Genomic DNA, 5,934 nt, shown 5'->3' on the forward strand with positions numbered 1-5,934 from the left:
AGGCTGTCCCTGCCAAGTATGGGAAGGGGAAGACATGCTTAGGCAGCATAACTATTGGGACTTGAGGGTACTGATTGCTCCTCCAGTGGGGTCCTTCCAGAATGTTCTTGCTGCCTCCTACATCTCCTACTCCATGTCTGGGGTTGGTGGGACTGTAGCCTGAGGCGACTCAGTGAGGGATGCCCAGGTTCCTTGCTCTCCAATCCAGGGGACCTGGAGCTGAGTGACCCTGAGCTCTCTGTGACAAGTAGAGGCTGGATGATGCTGCCCCATTTCTCATGTACCTTCAATTCAATTCAATACCTTCTCTAGGGCTGTGGATGATGACATTTGTCCTTCATTCTCAAAGAAGACATCAAAGTGACATCAGGGAGATGTCATGACAAGCATGTGATTTGGATTTGAATGAGGGAGGTGCTTTGCTAAGTCTCCAACCTCACTTGTTTCTCCAGAGCCATCAGGAGGACTGGAAATGGCCCTGGATACAAGACAAGCAGGGTGAAGTGACTTGCCCAAGGTCACACAGCTAGTAAGAATCAAGTGTGAATCTGGATTTGAATTCTTGTCCTGATTCCAAGGTTGGTGCTCACTCCATTACACCACCTAGCTAGAGAGTTAAAGAGACAGAGGGGCAGGGGTGCCAGGGCACTAAACCTCCCTTTCTCCTACAACAGTCTTGGCTAGGCCTGGCTAGTGACAAAGCCCAGTCCTGTGGTGTAGCCTCCCCTGCCATGGCCAGATGGGAGCAATGAGCTGGGGTCTCTATCTTGGGAGGGCCCCAGGGCCTCCTTCAGACCCTCAGCTCTGCACAGTCTTCTGTTCTGTCTCAGAGAAGTGACCCTTTGACCAAAGTGACCCATGTCATGAGGTGAGGGACCCTCATGAAACCAGGCTTCCTGCTCCATAGACTTCTCAGGGTCCCTAGCATGCCACCCCCTGGCCTGAGACCTCTTTTGGTATCTAGGTACTTGCTTCCTTAATCCTTTCTTTTTCTTTAATCTCTCTCCTGTTGCCCGGTGTCCTGCCCCACAGCCATTTTGGGAACTTGTCACTCTTTCTAGCTCCCAATATTTTTTTTTTTTAGGTTTTTGCAAGGTAAAGGGGGTTAAGTGACTTGCTCAAGGCCACAGTAGGTCATTATTTAGTGTCTGAGGGTCACATTTGAACTCAGGTCCTCCAGACTCCAGGGCCGGTGCTCTATCCACTGCACCATCTAGCCGCCCTTAGCTCCCAATACTTTAAAAAGAACCTGGTATTTAATTTTCCCTTTTAATGAAGTTGAAACAGAGCCAGGAATGACCTGCTCCTCATTCTCCTATCTAGGTTTGCTACATCCCTCCAACCTTCATGTAGCCAGAGTCCCAGTGTCCCTGGGCCCATGGGGCTGTGGTCAGGGATCTGAGCAATCCTGCCTGGCCTTCTAGGGGTCACTCCCCAGGATGCCACTCAATGCTTCCACTGTCATGGGCCTGGCTGGACTGGGCGCTGCTCACCCTGAGGACACTGGTGTTTCTAGACTGGCACAGATGGAGGGGCTGCCAGGTCAGAACCTGGAGACCCTGCCTGAGCAACAGATGGAGGTCAAATGGAGTCACTGAGGTGTGTGCTCTTTGTCAGCACAGGATGTGGCTTGGGTGGACACGACCCGCAGAGGGTCTCCAGTCTAGTCAGATAAGTTCAGCACTGCACCAGCAGTGCATGAATGTCCCAGTTTTCCCAAATCTTCTCCAACATTATTTTCCTTTGTTGTCATAAGGAAACAATAGAAGACTAATTACACAGTGCTGATAAACAGCTTGCTTATGATATATGAAAATGTTATCAGTGCTTAGGAAGAATTAATACAGAAGAACAAGTGGGCTGGAGGTCTGGTAATACTGGAACCTTATATACTCTTCTGGGTGGAAGAGGAACTAAAGCATCCATGTCAACTTCTAGAGAGGTGAGAGAAGGGGTGGCTAGGTGGTGCAGTGGATAGAGCACCGGCCCTGGGGTCAGGAGTACCTGGGTTCAAATCCGGCCTCAGACACTAAATAATGACCTACTGTGGCCTTGGGCATGCCACTTAACCCCATTTCCTTGCAAAAACAAAAAAATAAATAAAATAGAGAGGTGAGAGATAGGGGTCAGGGGTAGACTTTTAAAAGGATATAGAATAAGATGAAGAGAGAGGCAAGAGAAAAGAAGCAAAGGGGAATTTGAGAGGGTTGGGTCTACTAAGACACAAGAAGCTAATAGGTAGGGTTGTAAAAGAGGGGCTGAGAGGAAAAGCTGAGTAAAAAGATGGAAAGTCACAAATAGTAACGAGCACTTTGAATGTCAAGGAGATGCGCTCACTCATAAAACGGGAATGGAGAGCAGAATGTTTATAAGAAAGATGTTTAAAAATAAGAGAGGCAGAGTTAAAATAGGAGGTCAGAGGAGAGTGTATTAGGTGCCAGCTGCTGCCCAAAGGCAGGGATAGCAATTATGACTAAAACAACTGAACTAAAGAGACATGTGATCGTGTTTGCCAGCAGGTGCCACAGATAATGGAACAATTTCAAAACTGAACCAAGACTCGCTGTCTCATCAGGTGTAAGAACAGTTAGCGGCTGGAGAGGGGCTGAAGGAGCCAGGCGGAGCCTTTCATGTTCCCTTCTGAGAATCAGAGAAATCTGGCCCACAAGTAAATAGGAGGGAAGTCGGGGGAGCGCAGGGTAGCCGAGCTCAATGTTTTAGGTGTCCAAAGGGAACCGGACGGGAGAGCGCCGGGCGCACGGGCCCCGCGGGCCGAGTCGGGCACCAGGCCTGGGCGCTGCTGGGCGCACTGTCCGACCGGGGCCAGGCGGCCCTCACCTCACTGGCTGGACCCTGGGCTGCGGCCCCCGCGGCCTGGCTGAGGTCCGGGGCTGGGCGCGAGGCTCGGCGGAGGCCGCCGGGGACCCCAAGAATGGGGCCGGGGGCCCCAAGAATGGAGCCGGGGGCCCCAAGAATGGGCCGGGGGCCCCAAGAATGGAGCCGGGGGCCCCAAGAATGGGGCCGGGGGCCCCAAGAATGGGCCGGGGGCGCGCGAGGCCCGGCGGGGCCGGCTCCGGGGAGGCCCGAGCGGGGACTGGCTCAGCCCCGCCCCGCGCTGGTTCCACCGGGGGCGGGGCCTTGGGGGCGCGGCTTCCGGCAGGGGGCGTGTCCAGGCCGCCCCGAGACGGAGGCAGCCGGAGGGCCACGCGGTTCCGGTCGCCTGCCGGCAAGCCCCGCCCCCTGCCTCCCGCTGACCCCCGACCCCTCGGGACCGCGGGCCCTCCGGGAGCCCCGAGGGCCCTCAGGGCGCAGGCGCGGCGGCTCCGGGAGGCGGGGCCCACGTGACGTCCGGCGGGCTTTCTGCGCGGGACGGGGTGAGGGGGAAGGGGCGGGGCCGAGGGCCGGGCCCAGCCTGTGATTGGAGGAAACGGCGCCGGGGGCGGGGCTGAGACCTTTCTCGGCAGTTTACGCCCCGCCCCCCAGCCCCCCCAGCCCCCCTCCGCCTCGGCTCCCCCCTCCCGGTGAGTGTCCCGCGGGCCCCGCCCCTCCCCCGCCGGGGCGCCCCCCGGCTCCCGCCCCCGCGGGGGTCCCCGAGTTCTGCTCTCGCCCCCAGAATGCTCTGCGGATGCACCCCCTACGCCAGGCTCCCTTTCGGGGTTCCAAGCCTTAGCTCTCCCAGGGGCCCCCCAGCCCTCTGTCCCAGTCTTGGTCCCTGAGCACCCCCAGGGGTTGCCCCCCCGCCCCCGGGCCCCCCAGTGTCCCCCCAGACCCCCGTGCCTGTCCGGTCCCGACCCCCCCGGGGGCTGCCCCTCCCCGGCCCCCCCTCCCGCTGGGTCCAATAACGTGGGGGGTTTGGGGGGGCTCTGGCCTAGGCTGGGACCCCAAAGCCCCCTCTGCCCCTGGGCGGGGGTCTTCCTGCTCCGACAGACTTTATAAGCCTGGCCCTCCCTGGGGGGGCTCTGCCCCCTCACACGGCCTGGGCCTTGCTACCCCCCACCTCCCCTCTGTTCAGCCCCCCAGGCCGGCCCCCACGGCCCCCTGGGCCCCTCCCCCACCCCCCAGCCTGCAGAGAACCCAGGCCTGGCCCCTGGAGGGAAGGGCCCCCGGGAGCCCCAGCCCCCCAGCCCAGCCGAGTGCCCTCCCTCAGGACCAGACCCCCACCAGCCATGGAGGCCGTGGCCCCAGACCCAGAGGATGCTCTGGGGAGCTGGCAGCGCCCCCCGCCCCCCGGGCCGTGTCCTTTCAAAAGAGGGATCAGAGGACAGCCAATAGGCACCAGGGGTCTCTGGCACTGAGCTTGTCCCTCATTTCCCAAGGATGACCACTCCCTGCTTAGACTCTGCCCTCTTTGTACCTCCCTAGCCCCCTCCCCATGCACACAACTCCACCCCCCCATGGCCAAGCTCTCCATTTTGCCAACTGAGAGTTCAGGAAACCCCTCCCCCTAAGCCTTGTGGGGAGAGCCCTGCAGGCCCCCCATCCTCCTGTCTCAGCATTCCCAGGCCCCTCTGAACCCCCTCCTTTACCAGGTCTCAGGTCCAGTCAGTCAGGATTCAGAAAGACCCTACTGTGTGCCAGGCCCCAGAGGAAAAGGCCTGCCGCCAGGGAGCATCCAGTCCACTGGGAAACCACCTGGCATCAGCTGGATCCCAACCAGCCCGACTCTGGGGAGGGGGCAGGTTCTAGCCCCCCCCTCACCAGGGACCTTCTCCATTGTCTCCACGTGCTCCTGCTCCAGTTCTGTCCGGGTCCTTGTAGAGGCAGCTCTGGGGCTGGCAGGCTGCTGAGCCACCATGTTGAGTCCACTCAGGACTGACCGCACCATCTGGAGGAGATGGACCCAAGTGACCCTCTGGGCCTCATCCAGGTGGAGATGGAGATTGTCTCCCCCCTGAGGAGAGTTTGGGGGAAAGCAGGAAGGGCTGAGGGTGAAAATTAGGCTGAAAAGGTGAATGAAGGAGAAACGGAGGCTGCTGGGAGGGGTCTCAGGCTGAGGAACCTCTTTTCTGAGGCTGTTATTTAATGAGCATATGTTAAGCTCTTAATGTGGGGTTGGGAATCCAGTGGACTGAAGGGAGGGCTCTGGAAGAGTACAAGGGGCTGAGAGGACTGGACTAAGAGCTTCTGGCCTGGAGGAGCTTCTGAAGGGGGGGGGTGGGTCCTGAGGCCTGACTTTACATCTGATTGGAAGGAAGGGGTAATCCTGGGGGACTCCTGGGCTGGACAAGGGGGTTGGGGACTGATCCCCAATGAGATGCATCTGTGGAAACTAGGAGTCCTGGGTCCCTGGTCAGAGAGGAGGTGAAGGGAGTGAAGGCTGGACCCTAGAAGGAAGAGGGCTCCCCAGCTCCTCTTGTCTCCCCCAGGCTCCCACCCCACTTCCCTCTTCATTGGGCCTCATTCCCTCCACCCCATGAGTGTCCTCAGAGGCTCTCAGGAATAGTTTTCCCTCCTAGGCCCGGCTCCTCTTGGCTTCCCTTTCCCTGAACCTCAACCAGAATCCCAGGTACATCCAAGGTTCCAGGGCTGCCAGGGGCCAAGAAGCCCCATAAGATAAAAAGAGCAAACAAATTGCAGACATACCAGGAGCCAAGAAGCCCCATGTCAGATAAGATAAAACGAGCAAACAAAATTCCAGGCATACCAAGGGCCAAGATAAAGGAAAGAGGCCTCACCCTCCCGTTATCAAGAACAAACTGACCACAGACTATCCCTTCTCTCAGGCCAAGGCATACCAACTCCACCCCTAAGCTAACCCCCTTGTTTCTTCTCTACAGTATATAAGCATGTACTTTTTTCAAATAAACTCAGACCTTATCCACCATCCTTGGGTCTCACTCTCCTTATTTTCACCCATTCCTTTTCAGGCTGGGTCCTCCTCGACACCCCACTTTGCTGTCCCGCGGGTTGGGGCACGTGGCACCCAACGTGCGG

The sequence above is a fragment of the Macrotis lagotis genome, chromosome 1 (assembly GCF_037893015.1).
Source record: "Macrotis lagotis isolate mMagLag1 chromosome 1, bilby.v1.9.chrom.fasta, whole genome shotgun sequence".
NCBI lineage: Eukaryota > Metazoa > Chordata > Mammalia > Peramelemorphia > Peramelidae > Macrotis > Macrotis lagotis.